The 19,676-nt window shown below is 42.1% G+C and overlaps 1 protein-coding gene and 1 long non-coding RNA gene across 3 annotated transcripts in view; both read right to left on the reverse strand.

Annotated features, from left to right (window-relative positions):
* Positions 1-19,676, reverse strand: part of Mkln1 (muskelin 1) — a 288,685-nt gene that overhangs the window by 177,038 nt on the left and 91,971 nt on the right. The window lies entirely within an intron of this gene.
* LOC141419665 (uncharacterized) lies at positions 8,980-18,252 on the reverse strand. Its single transcript, XR_012444288.1, has 3 exons — positions 16,526-18,252; positions 14,728-14,799; positions 8,980-13,736 (listed from the first exon to the last, which is right to left on the reverse strand). It is a non-coding gene; the product is annotated as an uncharacterized lncRNA (long non-coding RNA).

Below are 19,676 nucleotides of genomic sequence, written 5' to 3' on the forward strand. Positions count from 1 at the left end.
GACATGCATACATGCCTGTCTTCCTAGCTACAGGGAAGCTTAAAATAGGAGGATCTCAGTTCAGGCTGGCTTGGGCAAAAATCCAAATTAATTGGAACAAAAAGAGCTGGAGGCATAGCTCAAGTGGTAGAGGTAGCAAGCCTGCCTAACAAACATCAAGCCCTGAGTTCAACCCCCACTACTGCCAAAAAAAAAAAAAATTACCCAGTAAATGGAGGAAAGGTTTATGACTGACTCCAATTGCAGTCATATACCTTATGAGTCTAGTATCCTAAGGTTAAATTCTATTCCTCAATGCAGAAAACTCACAGCAACTGCCCTTGCTAAGAAACAAACATGAAAACAAATCTTAATAACAACAAAACCTACTGCTGATAAAGAAATCCAGGGTAACCTTAGGCAGAGTTTAGTTGACATGGGTATTTAACTGCTCTAAAACAAAGTATTTTTTTGGAGATAAAAAATAATTCATTTTTTTCCTTAGAAGTTCAAATTCTTATTTTTAACAATGAAGTCCTTGAACTTGGTTCATTGTATTTTCTCTGGATTGGATGGTTGGTTTGCAACAGCAAAAAGACAAGAGGTAACAATGAAAAAGGACACATATATTTTTTAGTTTGCTCTAAAATTTAAGTGGTACTCAAGAAACATCTACAGATCTGTTTATTTTGCATCCAAATAAATTGTCTTCCTTGATTTTTAAATTCTGAAACCCAAAGTAGTTTGTGAAAGGAGGAGGAGGAGGAAGAGTTATTTTGGAACACCAAAAAGATTCTTCGGTATCTGAATTTCCAAAGTGCTCTGTCTGTCTTTAGTGACTGCTAGCAAAAAGCTCTATTTGTCTGTGGTTAAATTCTGGGTACTACCCTCTGGGTACTACCCAGTTTCAAAGTACCTTCCTTCCTGGACCCAAAGAACAAATAGTCTCCACTAGACCTCATATTCCAGAAATTTCTACTCTGATTCACCATCCTCAGTGATAAACTTGAACTCTGGGATCTACTTCATAAAAAGCAAAAAGTCTTTGTCTCAATCCTCTTGTTCTTTACACAAGATAAAGACTGAATTCTAGGTGCCAGGCAACTACTTAGAGCCCCTTTATTTGAATATATACATTACAGATAATTATTTTTTTAAAAAGTACAAATAGTCAAGTCTCATCTTCAAAAACTTGCTGTTTTTAACAGGCTGCTATCGCCTTAACCCAATGATTCAATATTAGCCTCATCAATTCTTGGTTAGGTAGGATGCAGCAGGAAGTACACAGCAATGAAAGAGAATTTTACCAGAATGCTTACCTGCCTCTTATCAAGCCTTTGGCTCTAACTTCCAGTTGACAAGAAATACAGAGAACAGAAGAAAGCTGAATCACACCACAGAGAAGCAATTAGACAACACAGAATGCTGGACATTCTGTAGAGCAATTAGCTCAGAATCATCAAGAAGCTACTGTAATGAAAATAAAATATATCTGAGTGGAGAGAGAGGAACCTCAAGAAACACAATGCCAGGGCTGCCAGAGTGGCTCAAGGGGTAGAGCGCCTGCCTAGCAAGAGTAAGGCCCTGAGTTCAAACCCCAGTACCGCCAAAAACAAAAAGAAACTCAATGCCCAAATGAAATGGGTGAATCTTTGAGTCCACCACAATTCAGACATTTTGGAGGAGGGGAAACAGGGATTTATTCTTAATGGGTAGAGTTTCTGTCTGGGAGAATGAGCAAGTCCCGGAAGTCGGTAGTGGTGACAGTGGCACAGTATTGCAAATTCTGTAATGCCACTGAGTTGAACTTCAAAATGGGTAAGGTGGTAAATTTTACATGGTGTGTATTTTACCACAATTTAAAACAGACATTTGGGGAACAAATAAGGAAATTTATAATGTGAATAAGCAATGTTATTGAAACACTATGTACAAGTTGGGTACAGACAAAATTATTTGCATTCCTATGTACAGACTCTTGATAAGCATGATAAGGAAACTGTGTTTACTTAACAGAAATGTGATTACTTTTCAGAAATGCATGTTGAGGCTGGGCGTGGTGGCTCATGCATATAATTCCAGTTACTCAGGAGACCAAGATTAGGAGAAGAGAGGCTTGAGGTCAGCCCAGGCAAAAACATAGTGAGACCCCATCTGAACCAATAAGCTGGGTGCAGTGGCATGTCCCCATTGTGTCAGCTAGGAGGGAGGCCATAGATAGGAGGCTCTCAGTCCAAAGCTGAACCAGGAAACCCTAACTGAAAAATAACTAAAACAAAATGCGTAGCTGACATGGCAGCACACTTGCATAGCAAGCACAAGGTTCTGAGTTCAAGCCCAAGTGCACCCACATGCAAAAAAGATTCTTAAATGATTTTTTCTTCACTTCCAGCATTTTGAGTGTACCACCCTCACTGCCTCCTGGCATGCATTTTTGTAGAGAAGTAGGGTGTTTATCTTGTTTGGCCCCCTTTGTACATGGGTTGGGCTGAGTTTTTATTATTTTATTTTGTTGTTTGGTTTTGTTTTGCATGGTCCTGAGGATCAAACCCAGGACTTCATGCATGCTAGGCAAGTACTCTACCACTGAGCTACACCTCAGTCCCTTGTTTTGTTTTGTTCGTTGCTGTTTTGTCTTGCTTCTTTCAAGCTTTTCTTTTTCTCTTTCAGTATTTTTACTTTGATGCATCTCTGGGTAGGCATCTTGGTGCTTATTATTATTGCTTTTATTGTAATTGGAGTTAGTTGTTCTTGGATGTGTAGATTAATATACTACATCACATTTCACATGTCTTCAGACATTATTTCACCAAATATCAATCTCTCTTTCCCTTTCTTTCTCCCTCTCTCCCTTCCTGGCTATACAGTGTACATATTCTGGTATGCTTATTTCTCTTCTTTTTTTTTACATTTCTTCATTTTTTTTCTTCTGATATTGAGATCAAATAATCTCTGTCTCCAAATTTGCTGGTTCTTCTGTAAGTTCAAATCTACTATTGAACCTCTCTAGTGAATTTCTTGTTTTAGATTTTTCAAGGTCTTCAAAGTCAGAATTTTCACTATGTTCTTTTTAAAATAATAACCATTTCAATCTCTTGCCAGGCGCCAGTGGCTCACACCTGTAATCCTAGTTACTCAGGAGACAGATCAGGAGGATCGAAGTTCAAAGCCAGCCCAAATAGTTCAGGAGACCCTATCTTGAAAATACCATCACAAAAGAGGACTAGCAGAGTGGCTCAAGGTGTAGGCCCTGAGTTCAAACCACGATATCATTAATTAATTAATTAATAATTTATATCTCTTTAGTGATAGTGATACTTTCTGTTAGTGAGACATTGCCATAATACCTTCCCTTGTTCCTTTGAGCTTGGCTTCCTTTAGTTCTCTGAACATAGCTGTAATAACTGCTATGATTATCTGATAAGTCCAGTATCTAGGCCCTCTCATAGGCAGTTTCCATTCACTCTTTTTACCTCCTTGAGTATGGGTCATACCATATTTCCTGTTTCTTAGCATGATTTATAATTATCTTCAATAATATATTATAGAAGTGCTGAATACTGCTTCTGTCAATCTAAGGTTTATTGTAGTTTATTCCTTTAGTTACTTGGCTAGATTATTTTAGTAAGAAAGTCTATTTCGCCATAGTATAAATCTTTAATGTTACTCCTTGGGAGGTACAGGCGTGGTCATATGCATAGTCTCTTTGGAATAACAGTGCTTTTAGCAAAGCTCCTTTGGACTGTCTTTACCCCCACCCTTCTAAGTCGTCTGCCTCTGTTGTATGATCCTAGCTGTTGGCCTCCATTAGTTGCCAGCTAATTGCTCTATTATTTTCCCCAGTGCTCTGGAACATAAATTGTTCCACAGTTTGATCAAATTATATTTAAGCATTGTTGCAGGGATAGTTTTGAGGTCAGTCCTTAAGATTTGTTCTGAGCCCAGGAGGGCTCTTCTTAGTGCTCCCTTTTCATGGTCTTCTCCGATAAACTAGCCAACCTAGGGCTTAGCCTGTTGCTCTCACGGACTGGCTTCCTCTTAACTGGCTATCACCAAATCCTCTGTTGGTCTCAAGAACTAACTTCAGCTTGAACTTCTCTGTGCTCTGTTCCAAATAAAGTCAGCTCCCTTTTTTCAGAGTTTTTGTTCTTACCACCTGCCGCTTCTCTCAGGTAAACTGTTGAGACTGCTCTAGAACTTGGGGCAGTGACTGTGTCCCACTTCTCTTGGACTGACAGTCATGGTTTATAAGGAGGGCACTGGATAAAGAAAGTAGCCTCTAGTCTCCTTGGCTTGAATTACCCTTTGTGGAAACTCTGCCCCACATGCAAACTGGAGTGGGTACAATTTGGATTCCAGTTTTGTAAGTCTAGTATACCTGGGGGAAGAATTTGTGCCCTACAAGTGAAGGCTTGGTGGAGGAATGGAGTCTTCCTACCCCTTGGCTGCACTTTGCTGGAAGTTAGCCTCTGTGACATGGACCTAGGAGGAATTAGACACTGCAGTCCTTGCCTGGTAGCTGGGAGAAAGGGAACCTTGTCTTCCAGGTCACCTCTACTCAGGTTAGAGCATTTATCACATCACCCCAGGTTGGGTGGGAGTGGAAGGGAGGGAGCAGCTTGTGGTCCAAATGCCATAGGCTCCCACTCTTTTTTACTAAGACTTAGAAGATTTTTCCTGAGTAAATATTTCTTCATTTGTTGTATGCCCTTAGGACAATTTCCAGAAACTTTAAATGGTTGTTTTTAAAATAATTTTCACCAGTTATGATTGTTTTGTTGAGAGTGAGTCTGTAGGGCTCCTCAATCCATCATTCTGGAAATCAGCTCCTAATAGGATCTTAATAACTCTAAACATTTTCTTCACTGCTAAATTTTCCTGAGCTTCCTTCTATCCAGAGTATGGGTTCTGCTGGAAATTCAATGCAATATGAAAGCTAAGTTGAAGGCGAATTTGGAGATAAAGATACTGATAGGTCACCCCTCACCAAATGAAAGCTAACCAGGCTCTGAGAACCATCCCCCTGTTCCCTGCAAGCACAGAATACCAGACACAGACCAACCCAAACCACTAGACCAGGTGTCAGGAGGCAGAAGTACTGATTCTGAGTTTTCTCCCTGGTTTTCTGAGTGATGCTGCATAAGCAAGTCAATCTCCTCTAAGCTAAGTTCTCAGGAATAGTACATGGTATTAAAGTATTTTTCACTATGGTCCCCAAAACACAGCTTGTGATTTAGATTGTGTTTGAAGTGAAGCAATTTTCATTAAACCGACTCCATTGATTCTCCTCCTGTCATCCTTTGTGACTCGCACCATGTATCTGTGAAGCATCTGCTTGAACTTCAGAGACCATTGCTGCTTTGGAGCCGTGAACTACAGACTGAGCCTTGGCCTAAGAACCATGCTCTATGTGCCTTGAATTTGTCGGATGAACAAGCAAAGTCAAAGGCCTCGTCCTCAGAGGATTAGGACATTTGGAACGTCAAGTTCTGATCCTCTGGTTACAGTCTATACCAGAATGACATCTTACCCTCCATACGCACTAATGTCTTTGGTTACTTAAAGTGAAGTTGGTTCTTAGACAATTTCTCTGCAATTATGTCCTACTGTCTTTGGAACAAAGTTTGCCTCTGGCAGAATCTTTATGAGGGTCATGACTTCATTTTTACTAATTTCTTAGTAAGCACTGCCCACAGACATTTGGATACCTTGGAGATCAAGATTAATAAGTCATTAAGATGGTTAAAATCAATCTCCTCCCAGACATTAGATTTAACAAGCTCACCAACAGGATGAAGACTTTTTGGCCAAAGTTCTGCATCCTACTCCCCTGCCTGGATTGAGAGCAACTGAGCAAACCAAGATCATTCCAGTTCTTTCACTTGCAACAGCCAAACCATTATGCTGCCTAAGAGGTTTTGCATTCCAATAAAGTGGTTTAGAATCGTTGAGGACCACTATGGTTTTGATATGGTTGTCCCACAGAGGTTCACATATGACATTCTCGGGCCCCAGTGTGGTGGTATTGAGGTGGTGTGGCCTCATGGAAAGAAATTAGGTCCTGGGGACTCTACCCTCACGAATGGAGTGATGCTGGCCTGGTGCAGCCTGTCTTACCTGCCCTCTCTTCCACATATGTTCCTGCCATCGTGATGCCATCTGCCATGAGCCCTCAACAGACCGAGCAGACAGATGCCAGTACCATGCTCTTGAATCAAAACTATGAGCCAAATAAACCTCCTTCCATTAGAAAGAACCCAGCCATAGGGATTTTATTATAACAACACAGAATGGACTAAGATGGGGCCCAATGGGGAGATATTGCTTAAAGTATAACCATAATAAATTTTTGGAAATAGAGATCAGTGATGTATACACAAGACTGTGAACATCTTTTTTTTAAAATGTTATGCAGGGAAATGAGGCCTCCTGCATACTAAGCACATGGTATACCACTGAGGCACATCCTCACCCCGTGAACACAATTCCCTTGAATCATGCACTTAAAAATGTCCAAAATGGTAAACTTCATGTTATATCTATTTCACATACACACTTGGGGCTCTGTGACTACTGGCTGTCTGTGCAGAATGTTCCTCAAATTGCTTAACAACAACATCCAGCCTGGGGCTTGGCTAGCACCTAAGTTCTCCAAAGAACTCAAAAGGTTTCTTGTGTATTTCTGCCATTACCATGGCAAACAAAAAGGAGATTGCCTTCCTGTTATCTCTACCTATTCCTCCAGACACGTGGAAGTGATACATAGCTACTTAGAGTCCAGGGACGTCAAATAGCTTGGGATGAGTGCCTGGACATTTAGAGTTAGCCTTCACTGGCATCCACTTCCTTGTGCTCTCATTAAATGCTACCCAAAATAACTAGCAGGATCCAAACCTTCTTTAGACTTACTCTAGAATTATGACGCTGCAACCCCAATTAACTTCCAATAGTTTTAAACATCCTCTTCTGGTCGATCATGTCTTTTCACTGTTTATCGGTTAGCCTGCTACAGCCTGTGACCAAAGGCTCTGAAATGGATCAGCCCTCCTACTCCCTCCAGCGCACGCTGCTGCATCTCCATGGAAACAAGCTTTTCGGGCCCTGGTTGGCAGCAGGTACTGAAGACCTCTCAGCTGCAGCCTCCATCCTGCATGGATTCAGTCTTAACAAGCCAGGCAGGTGTTAGGAGCCCTGTTCTCACGAGCCACTGGGGTCTTGCCTCCTCATCAAGCCTCCTTTGGAGTACACCTGGGAGGTCCCAACTCCATCAGTGGAATGGAAGAGTTTCTGCTTCAGTGTGAACTCATCACCTCCTTCCAGCAAGTCTGCTTCTCCCATCATGGCCCCCACCAACCAAAACCCAGTCATTGCAAGTTCTCTCACCACCTGTGTGATATAGCAATCACCGCCGTCAGTTGGTGTAACTCCTCCGTATCTCTCAAACATGTCTTTCTCTGCATCCCTGTGGCCTCTGTTAAAGCTCAGGCCATGTTACTTCCTTAACAACTGCAAGAGCTTTCATGATGGTCCTAGCACTTCCAAGCTTTATGTATACAGTCTGTTTGATTAAAAACAAGGTATAGGACTGGAGACAGCTCATGGGTGCATGCACTAGGCGATGGGTTCAATCCCTGGCAAACAAACAACCAAAACGAAAACAGAAAACCAAAGTCTGAAAGAAAGAAAAGCAGCTCATTTAGTTCCTTCCAGAAAGACAGTTAGTGACTCCCATTGTCCTCAGGCTGGACTCCAGACTCTGTAGCCTGACCCACAAGTTCACGTCTTTTGGTCTGACCCCCTGCTCCCCTCCCTGACATCATGTCTCACCCCTCCCCCTGCATCTTTTGACCACAGCCACCATCCTCTTTCCTTCCCCAGTAGCCACCTACTCTCACTTGCCTCTGTGACTTGGCACAGCTTCGCCCTCCATTGGTGTGTTCTCCTCCTATTCTTCCCTGTAACCTTCCACGCATTCTTGGGGTCTCTCGCCTCTGCGTTCTCCTACTGCTTCTCATGGGCATCCCTTTCAAACTGTCTGCTAAACCATCAGCCCTCGAGGGCAAGGAGTCCCCGCCGCCAGCTCAGGCCCTAGTATAGTCACTCAAATGTCTGTAATATAAGTAAAAGAACAAAGAAGTTTCTGGAATAAATATGTCAGCACATGCTGATGCACCTTTCCCAGAGTCTTCTTTTGTTGGGCACCAAGCATCCATCAGACTGGGCCAGCTATGAGTTAGCCACATGCCAAGGCACTGTGACTTGGGCTGCTGGCCACTGTCTTTGGGGGACACTTCTACAAGTGGGTCACTGCCTCTCCTCAGCTCTGGCTACTACTGCTTCTCTCTTTTTTGTATTAGTCACCAGGGAGGTCTTTGCAGTCCTGGAGCCCAACCCACATGACTCTGTCAGCAGCTGGAAAGCCATTCTGATTGCTGAGATAGGGAGAGAGCCTCCTCCCAAGGCCCAGGGAAGTTCCTGTCTCCTGCTGGTGCAAATTAACCCAGGCAGTGTTTGCCTGAGTCAAGAGGAGAGAGCGGCAGGTTATCTCAAAGACAGATAAGATTTGTCAAGGGTCTCCAGCAGACAGGATTCTTTTTTTTTGGTTTTTGCTTTTTGGGTCTGATGTGAGTGGGGGTGCTAACTGACCCATGTTCATACATATATCAGACAAGTTGGATGGATTTGGATCCTTATTCCCAGAGACAGCAATGGATTACCTGGGAAAGAAGCCAGAGCAGGAGAGAGAGCCCTCACCAGAGGTAGGTACCCACCCACGCAGGTCCACAGCGTGTTATTAAGAAGCATACAGCCTTCAGCCCTGCTCCACTCACTTCTTCCTCAAACAACACAGCTCTCGTCTTCTAGAAATGAGAAACCAACTTTTTGCCAAGGACATGGATGAGATGGAAAGATCGGATTTTGGCTCAGAGTGATTTCCCTTGTCAAGAGTATGAGGCTGGTGCAGACAGGGAGGAGAGGGTCCCCCAGAGAGAGAGTGAGGACCAAGGGGTCCATTAAGTGAGAAAATGTAGGTGAAAGCACTTAGCACAGTGCTTGGCAAATGGATGGGATTCAATAATATTGATGTTTTTGGTTTTGTCTATGCTCCGTGGAGGGACCCATAGGCAGATTTGTGTGCAGAGTGGGGGTACCAGGAAGGGTGGGGGAGTATTCTCTACCTGGATGATAGTTACATTTTGCCATGAGAGGTTCTTTCCTTTGACTCTATCAAAACCCAAATACCCCATCAGAGGCAAAACATACTGGCTTTAGACGTTCGAATTCTGCTATTAGAGGGTTGGTGGAGAGAATTTAAAGAAATTAAACACCATAGATGTGGAACAGTGAAGTTAAAACAAAAACCTGTAAGTCTAAATGAGAATACAACTACTCTATAGAAGTAAATAACTTCAATAAGCATACATTTCTAATAGTGATGACACAGCAAGCATAAAAACCAAGGAGCAACGATGTTGTCTGCCTCAGAGCTAAGGCATTTTCACAGTTGGACGTGTTAGGAGTAGGGAAGAGTGAGTCTGTTGCCAACTAGAAAGAGGTCTTTCTTTGTCCTTGTGGAGGCAAAAGGTAAACACGAATCAGAAGGGTGTTTCTGACTCATACAGGCTTTTCATAGGCAACTTCTAACTCTATGCATCTTTTTTGGGGACGGGGGAACTGGGACTTGAACTCAAATCTTCACATTTACAAAGTAGGCATTCTACTGTTTGAGCCATACCCCCAGTCCATTTTGCTCTGGTTATTTTGGAGATGGCGGTGGGGGGGCGTCTCATGAACTATTTTCCTAGGCTGGTCTCAAACCTCAATCCTCCTGATCTCAGGCTCCCAATTAGCTAGGATTACAGACATGAGCCACAGATGCCCAGCTCCTCTATGTATCTTAACACAACCAGAACCTAGAACACAACTCAGAGTTCTTGTAAGTGCTCAATGAATGTTTGTTTAGCCAAAATCAATCTAAGACAAAACTGGAACTTGTCAACACCTGTCATCTGCGCCTCACACTAGATTCAATAAAACTATCGGATTAATGTAAGCTCTGAAAACAACCAACCACATGTGATTTCTTTCATGTCTGACAGTTCCCTGAGATATGTAGCCTTTACTACTTCAGTTTACAGCCAAGACAGAAGCCGGGTCCAGCAAGTAAAGGGGCTTGCTCAGATTAGCAAGAAAATGAACGTTGGTCTGGAAGCCAAAATTCCAAAATTAGTAGATAAAGTTAAAATGCTAAAATAAATCTTTTATTGGAAGATTATTTTATTGGAAGATTTATTACTCTCTTTAATGTTTTAACAAAAAAATTATCAATAATTAAAAGACAAAGACCCTGATAGAAAAATCAGCAAAAGGACTTTATGGTTAGCTAGGTTCCATTTCAAATGTGAGTTATAAATTTTCTGGTAATTTGAGCTGGACAAGACCTCATAGCCAAGACTGAAGACAGATGGGCCCATTTTCCTGTCCTAGTCCCAAGTCCATATCTGGGAGAGAAGTTCTAAGAAAGCCAAGAGCATTTAGAAGAGGTCAGCACTGTTTGGGCCTTGTGGAAAAATGTGAGCAGCTGAGGAGGAACCATGTGCAGGGCAGAATCCCTGAGCATGAGGGTCCCCTGTGACCCTCTGTGACACGGTGAAGCCTTGCCTGAGGTTATGCCGAGCCCCTAGACTATTGGTACTCACAGTGTTGTCTGTGGAATGCAGACTTGTGACATGCAGACTCACAAGCCCCCACCCAGGCCGTTTTGTTTATTTGTATTTGAGACAGTGATGGTCTCACTGTATAGCCCTGATTGGCCTTGAACTTATTATGTAACCCATGCTGACCTCAAATCCATAACTCTCCAGCTTCTACCTCCTGGGATCAGAAGCATGTGTCACCATGCCCAGACTCCACCCAGGCATCTTGGACCAGAATCTGCATCTTAGCAACCTTCCAGGTGACGCATGCACACAGTGACGTCCAGAAGCACAGCCCTGGAGCATCTGGCTCCGGTTTGCTCCTCATAGGTGCTCAGTAAATGTCTGCTGATTAAATGAAAAGGGTCCCTTTTCAAAATGAAATCACTGGACTCAATGAAAAGTGTCATACTCAGCTTAAGTAAGATTAATGAATTAATAACAGTGCTTTAGTACTGATGTTCTATAGTGAACTTAGCTTCTTAGCAGCATCATTTCACTGGGTTTCTCCAGAGGCCCAGGAGGTACCAGCAAGGATAACTCCTCTCATTCATCCTTTCCCAGCCATCTCTCACAGAAGGAAAAGGGTTGGGAATGCAAGCTCGAGTGAATAGAAATGGAACAACAGACCTGAAAAGGCAGGAGAAAAGAGTGCCCACAATGCAAGGCTGTCGCTCTTTCCTTGCCTATCCCCAGAGAACGGAGCCCATAAGATTTCACCTGGTACTATTTCAGGGGTATGTGTGGAGAGGGTGGGAAGGAGGGAGAAAAGACTCGGAGAGACAAGAAAGGACCAAGAGTCAAGGACCTCTGTGATGTCCTATGAACTTCCACAGGCAGAACTACCAACTCTGGCCACTAACATTGCTCTGAGGCAACTGTGAGCAATATTCTCCTCGTCTTCCCTTTCTCATCATCACCATTTTAATTCTACTTGCTATCTGTCATCGCTCCAGAGGAGGCCATCTTAGTAGCAACTCAGCCTCTAGTGTCAAGGTTGTCTCCAGATCTTAGGCTGCCAGGAAACAAGTTCCAAGGAGGGAGACAAAAGGGATCCACAGGATGGAGAGGCATTCTGGATCCACTAATGAGTGAGGTGACTCATGGGCTGACTCACACAACGAGATGCCTGGGAGACGGTGGCGGTGGGGGACAGACCTCAAAGGAGCCTCTCTGAACCCTTCAAATGGGACCTCGGAGGCCAGGGACAGGGTATTATTTGGAGAATTGCTTACAGCTCTGGTGCTGGAAGGAGGTGCAGGTTCTGAAACAGGCAAAAAATTCCATTTGGGTGGAGAAGCTGAGCTGTGAATCTGTGTTTGGAGAAAAGTATACTATTTTGCAGTGACACTGACTTGCTCTTAGGCAATCTCAGAAAACAAACTTGATAAGAATTAATTGTCATCGGGTGCCTGGCAAGAAGAGGTGAATCAGGTATCATCCTTCAGTTTTCTAACACTCTCAATTAGAAATAGGAGCCTCTTATAATTTTCTTCAGCATTTCACACTTGAAAAACATTGTGATCCAAGCTGTACTCATAAATATACTTTAAAAATTTAAACCTATGACTAAAGCATCTTCTCTCTTGTTAATGACTAATTGAGGTTCTGAATTGAAGAAGTCAAGGTCGCACATTGTTACAAAGGTTGGTGACTACAGTGTCCTATAGATACTGTATTAAAATGATACAACTGTGATAGGTATAGCCCCTGAAGAATACGTATCTGTGAGATGGTTGGATGAAGGTAGAGAGACCACTTGGGCTAGATGACTCACGCAGAGATCAAACTCATGACCTCAGCCCATTCAGTTAGCATAAAGCCACCAAGCTATCTAAAACTAAATTTAGTGGGTCACATGTTTATATGTAATTTGATGGCTGTTGTCTCCAGTGTTTCACCAGAGTGGCACCTTGGCTGTGGGAAGGCAGGGGTTCTTGGCAGTTTGGCAAGCTGTGAACCTTCCCGGAGGTGAAAGGTACCCAGAAGACAGTGATGGTTTCAGCCTTGGCTTGCCGGTTTTCCAGTCCCAGGGCCTCTCTGGATTTAGTGTCGGGTATTTTTCAGTATCATTAACCCCATATGTCTGATCATTGTGAAAGTCACGAGAATGCTGAATGTGCTGTTGGGGAGAAGCTCGTTATGATGAAAATAAAGAGATCAACAAAGTGAATGTGCTAAGGACAGTCACCAAGGTTGCATGCAGGGAAGAGAGTAGACCATTAGACCACAAGGGTAGTTTGTTTTCCCAATGCTGAGGCTGGAACCCAGGACCTGGTGCATGCTAGGCAGGCGCTCCAACCCCACAAGGCTGATTCTGAAAGACAAAGGGAGGTTGAAAACCTATGCAAAATGCTGGCAATGAATAGTAATCTGCAAAAAATGGGAAGTCAACCAAAGAATGCAAACAAGTGTGAATGTGTAATTTGAGAATTTAATGCTGACTGCCTAAAATGCAGCTATGAGTTCAGGTGAGGGCTAGAATTGTGTGAAGCACTTCAAGTCCAGATGTGGTGAAATCCAGGTGGCATTCTGAAGCTTTTGCTAACACCAGGGATGAGCAGTCTACAAGTTCCAGACCTTTCAGTAGGTCTACACAACATTAAAGTCCCTCATGGAAGTTGCTAAGAGTGCTTCATGACACTTGGCAGAGCTCGCCACAGGCTGCTTTTTCCAGTTTTTCTGTATATATGAACTGTTCTTTTTAAATAATCCAAGCAGAATGGATATCAGCTAGGAAGAGAGAGAACTCAAAGCTTTGAAGGACCAGTGTATTTTCTAAATGTAAGTCACTCTTAGTCAGTTGGTTTGTTAATGGTTTTTCAGAATTCATTGATGCCTGCACATGTCTGTACATTTGAAAAAAAAATCATGCTTTTATACTTAACACAGGATAGTGAGATTTTTCCTTTAATTTTTAGTCAATTCTTTCACATAATTTTTGAATCATAGCTTGATATCCAATTTCCTTACTGTATCATCTGGTCCACATTTTGCTGGATTCATAAGAATGCTGGTATTAATATCATTTGTCATAAGTGTTATGCTTCTCTGAATATCCTGTAGGATAAATAGGTAGAATGAAGTTATAGCATGTAAAGATGTTTAATGTTTCAAATTTTACCTATGGAAAGGTTGTTCCAATGAATATTTCCTTCAGAAAAACATCAATGTTCTTATTTCCAAATGCCTAGGTCAATATTAGAGACTATTTTATCTCTACTTTAAAGAGAAAAATATTTTTAAAGGTTTAGTTGATTGTTGCTAAGATCTCTTTGTACAATTTTTCTCTTACATCCTTTGCTAATTTTTGTATGGGAGGTGTTTGACTTCTAATCAATTGTGTGCTTTACATATTGGGAGTCCCACTCTCTAGTGTTTCATTAGCCTTTTTACTTTATTTATAATGGCCACTATTGTTTTTTCATGTCTAAAGTTGAGGTAATACTAGCCCCAAGGAATTCACATGACTGATGAGAAGATTAAACAAGAAAATATTTGCAAAAATGCTGTGATGCATAAAGGCCTTTTATCCCATCTTTCCAATGATGATTCTAGCCAGATATTTAAAGGGCTGGCCTATAAAGTCTAACATGAATTTATAGTTAATTAATTCCTACTCCTGGTTCTGACAGTATTTTTTTTTTTAGTTCTGGGGTTTGAACTCAGGGACTACACCTTGAGCTACTCCACCAGTCCTTTTTTGTGATGGGTATTTTCGAGATAGGGTCTCATGAACTATTTGCCCAGGATGGCTTTGAATCGTGATCCTCTTGATCTCTGCCTCCTGATTACAAGTGTGAGCACAGATATTTTGTTATAGAGAGAGAAAGCTGACTAATCAAGAATGTTGTGAAAATAAACAAAGATATTGACTGTAAAAGCACTCAGAGACTTTTAGATGATTCTACATAAAACTAAGTTGTTGCACTAACATTCTATTACTTTCTTTTGAAAATGCCAATTAATCCATTACAGACTCATTATAACAAGAAAGACACCATATTCACCATTATTTTTGCCTCAAGCTCATAAATTATGCCCTGCTCACCTTCCCAGGTAATTCTATTCTTGGCTTTTCTTCATTCAAAAACAAAAAGAGGTTGGTCAGTGAAAAATTCTTCTGCAATAGAATGAAATATTTTATAGTTATATATTTTAGAAATAGTAAATAACAAAACAATATTTAAAGGAGTACACAAAGAAGTCTTGTTCTGATGTCTCCATCCTCCTGCCCTCATCCTGGTCTCTACGGTTTCTTCTGCATTCTTTCAGTGTTTGATCATAGGTGCAAGAGCAAAAAGTAGCATGCTCTGCTTTGTTCTTTACCTTGCTTTTTTTTAATTTAACAATATATCTTGAGGTTGAGTATGTAGCTCAATATACTAGAGCACTTGCCTAGTATATTGGTCTTGGTTTGATCCCTAGCCCTGCAAAACAAAAGGAAACAACAACAGAACAATATATCTTGTACAGGAGATCTTCAGTAGGAAGATACTTAGTGTAAAACATGTGACATGATGACATTGCTGTTAAACAAGACAATTTTTAAGTTTTTGTCTCACCACAAAGAAATGATAACTATATGGGATAATATATATGTTAATTAGCCTGGTTTAGTCATTCCACAATGCATACATATATCAAAACATGGTGTGCACTATAAATATGTATGATTTTTATTAGTCAACTAAGAAAATAAAGAGAAATTTAAAAAAATCATAAATGGAGTGTCCCTCCCACAATCTTATTATATTGGTTCTGCCACCATAATCATAGATCTTAGAACTGAATATTGTGGTAAAAGATTTGCTATCCAGGCATCAAAACCTGTTTCCTCTTTTTCCTAGGGACATGGCTAGATTTTTTTCCTTCCTTCCTTCCTTCCCTCCTTCCTTCCTTCCTTTGTGTTAGTACTGGGGACTGAACCCAGGACCTCGAGCACACTGAGTGTATAGCACCAGATGCAGGTCTAGCCAGTAACCCCCCCAGTGATGGCTAATCTTGATTGTCAACTTGATTGCATTGAGAGATGCCTAGTAGATTAGTAAAGCACGCTCTGGGTCGTCTGTGAGGGTGTGTCCAGAGACAACATATGGGACAGCAACCGAGGGGAAAGACCTTCCCTGAACATGGGCAGCCCCATTCAGAAGGCTGCAGGCCTGGATGAAATCGAAGTGAAAAAGGGAGAAAGGCAGCCAGGGTGAGCACACTCCATTCTTCCTGAGTCAGTGCATCTACTGCAGCTGCCGTGGCCCGGGGACATCAGTCTCCAGCTTCTCCAGCCTCTCAAAGCAGAATCACATCAGCAACTCTCCTGGGAGCTTCCAGGCTGTCAGCCTGGAACTGGGATTGCATCATTGGTCCCCCTTGCTCTGTGGCTTCAGCTTCTTGGACTGAGTAGCTACCGGGTTTTACACACATGTATGGATGGATGGACGGATGGATGGAGGGAGGGATGGATGGATATATAGCCTCGTGGTTCTGTTCCTGTAGAGAATGCTGACTAATACGCTCCTAACCCTCCATGTTCTCTCCTTTCTGTAAGCACGATGACAATGTGTACAGTGACCTCAAAAGCTGAATATTAAAGAATCTTAAGATGGAAGGGCCTGGATCCTTGACTTATCACCTAGAAGACAGCCGTCCACCATCAGAAACACCCATTTTGGCTGTTGTATGAGTGAGAAATAAATTTCCTGTCATGTATGAGCCATGAGACATTTTTAGGTTTGATTGTTAGAGCAACCAGTATTGCCTTCATTAACAACCTCAAAGCACCTGTAGCTCACTCTTCTGTCCAATGCATGGATCTTTTTCCAGCATTCTAAATCAGTTGTCATCTGTACCTGTGTCTAAGTGAGGAGCCTCCTTCTGGGCTATGATCTCCTTTCAGGAAGTGACTGTGTTACTCATCTTCATATCTTGATTGTCCAGCCAACTGACATAAAGTGGGTGCTCAGAAAATGTCTTTAGAAGAATGAATGAAAGCTGGAACACCTCCAGAGACAAAGGATCAATTCACTACCATATCAGTCAATTTAATTACTTTAATCAGCTTGAATTATTGGAAAATTACTTATATGGCACTCAATTCCATCTCCCTTTAACCCTTCCTCAGGCACACAAAATAAGTCTAAGCCCTCTTCAAGATGGCCCTTCAACTATTGGAGGATACCCAGTCCCATCTCTTCCATGGCAAATCCTCTGGTCTCCAAGCTAAATAGTCTAATATTCCTCACTCATGCCAACCTTACAGTTACTAGAACTCTTATCACAGACTTTGCCCTCCACTGGGCCTGCCCAGGTTGTCATTGTTCCCATTCAATGATTACTCAGGATGGAACATCATTCTCTTCCCATGCACTGACCAACCCATGACAGGACCAAATACCCTTCTCAGTCAGAACTCCATACTTCAATCAAAATAGTTCAGTGTTTTAGTAGTCTTTGAGGTGGCCATCTCACCTGGTACCTCATCTTGAACTTGGGATCAAGCTTTCTACCTTTACTGTCTCCTCTCCCCTGCTTCTAATATACATATTACCTCGCTATTTGACTTTGCCAAATCACTTCACTTCTCTGGGAATAATTTCTCATATGAAAAATGAGGTGATTGGACCTCATGATCACTGAATCTGTTTCCTGTTGGAACATTCTTTGAATGCACAACAGGAAGTTCCGGGACTGCTCACATACTCTGACGTGGAATTTGTCACTTGTAGGAGTAATGGAAGTGTAAATCTGCCCAGAAACATCAAGCTTGTCAAATTACATGAAATGTACAGGTAATTTTTCTCCACTGTACTAAGCTCATATCCACAGATATCTAGATACTGTGTGATAAATTGGATATATCCTCTAGGGACAGTGACGATGCTGGACTGTGGCAGTCAAGGAAAGAGAAACTCAGGCACAGTACCAACAAACAGTGAAAGCACAAGGGAAATCAATGTGTGGTTCTCTTGAAAGGTTCTGCCCAGGACATTTTTAAACCAAGGGATAGTGACCATGGAATGAGGGACACACATTTCATTCAGCAGAAAGCCTGTTTTGATATGCCGTTAATTTCTTCATCCTGCTTCACACACTGTACAACTATATCCCCCCACTTAAAATACCCTCAGCCATTGAGCAAATAGATGCTATTTGCTGGTTAATTAAATCATGACTACGTATCTCCCATTCAAGAACTAACCAGGCAGACTCTGCTTAGCTTTCGAGATCAGAAGAGATTAAACACATTCAGGGTCATATGATCATAGACTCATGTCTTCCTATCTCTTGCCCTTGGTCAACTTTTTATAAAGCAGACATCTTACATGCTTGTAGATGATTAATTTCTCTAGCTATTTTTGCCTGACAGACGTCGATCCATGACTAAGAGGCAGGATGCGCCTCCCACCTTAGACCAAGGTTCTGCACACTATTATTTGACCTCTTTTGAAAACCTCATTGCCTGCTTTCTAACCCAATCTGGGCACAACTCCCCATCGGGCCTGCATTTCCTGTGGATGATGTGATGGTTTCCTAGGTGACAGTGGGAAGGAATAGACCTGTTAGCTTGTGGCTTCTGACTCACTCGCTGCAATGGACGTCACAGAATCCTGGCTGAACAAGTAGAGTTGATAATAAGCTTGTGCTTAAGGTAGCTGTAAGGCAGCCATGGTTAAAACAATTCCATTGTGCCAGTTCCCTCTCCCACTAGGCAAGCCAACAGACGCGCATAAATACGGGATCTGAAAAAACAAAGCAGATCAGAAACCTCTGTGAACTCCCAGTCATAGATAAATTCACAGTACAGACCTGCTTACAACCCCAATATTCTTCTCCTTTCCCTGTGAAATTTCCTTTGCTTTTTTTGGAATATGGAAGGAACAGGATTCTTTAATAAAATGACTCATGGAGGATGAGGAAGGAGAGATGGAAACAAGTGAAAAATTCACCCCAAATTTATTCGTTAAAATGACAGCTGCTTTTGAACTTTCACATTTGTCCCCTGAGAGGGGTAAGCAAAGTCATAGTCATCTGAGTCCAGAATGAAAAATATATTCTGCTGAGCAACTAATCTTCAAAGAAGTTGGATTTCATGAAACTTGGAGACGGGTCTCACACACACACACACACACAGATACACACACACATACACACATGATTGTCTAACTCTCTCTTTGTCTATCAATTCATTCCAGCCATGTACAAGTCAAAGACAGCTGCTTGGAATAAAAAGCCTGAAGAGTTCCTTTGTCCTTCCTGTCTGAGCCAGTGAAGACTGAATAGATTCTTGGGATTCTTGAATTCCTTAAATGACTAGCAAACCTTAAGGTTCCTCTTGGAGAGAACACATCTTGTTTTCCTCAGGGCCTTGAGGGGTGCTTAAAATAGCACCAGCAAGCATCTGAATGAATTAGACAGCAAATGTAGGTTAGCTTTATTTAGACAGATAAAGACAAGAAGAGAAAGTTGTCTGGTTCAAGGGCAGTGCAGCTTGACAAGACAACATTTCTCAGAGAAGGGGAAATTGCCTCGGGACAGAGGTATGTTGGGCAAAGAGCAAAGTTCCTTGGCTGTCCAGGGGTGGAGATGCTAAGTTCTTCAGTATGGAGGAGCAGAATTTAAGAATGGCCAGCTCCTCACTCAAGGAAAGAGCTCTAGATTTACAATGCAAAATAGAACTTAGCACTTTGAACTTCACACCTTGTCTTTTCACCATCAGAAAAGAGGAGTCTCCTAGGACAGAAGCTGGGCCAGGGAGTTTGCACAACTCCTCAGAATCTTGGCAAAATCTGAGTCAGAAGACACTGTCATTCCTCGGTATCCATAGCAACTGCTCCCAGGACCTCCCATGGGATACCAAAGTCTGAGGATGCTCAAGTCCCTTATGAAAAATGTTTGCATACACCTTATACACACCCTCCAGCAAACTTTTAATCGTCTCTAGATACTTGGTAATGCCGACCACAATATAAAAGCTATGTAAATAGTTGTTATACTATATTG

The sequence above is a fragment of the Castor canadensis genome, chromosome 2 (genome assembly GCF_047511655.1).
Source record: "Castor canadensis chromosome 2, mCasCan1.hap1v2, whole genome shotgun sequence".
NCBI classification, from domain to species: Eukaryota; Metazoa; Chordata; class Mammalia; order Rodentia; family Castoridae; genus Castor; species Castor canadensis.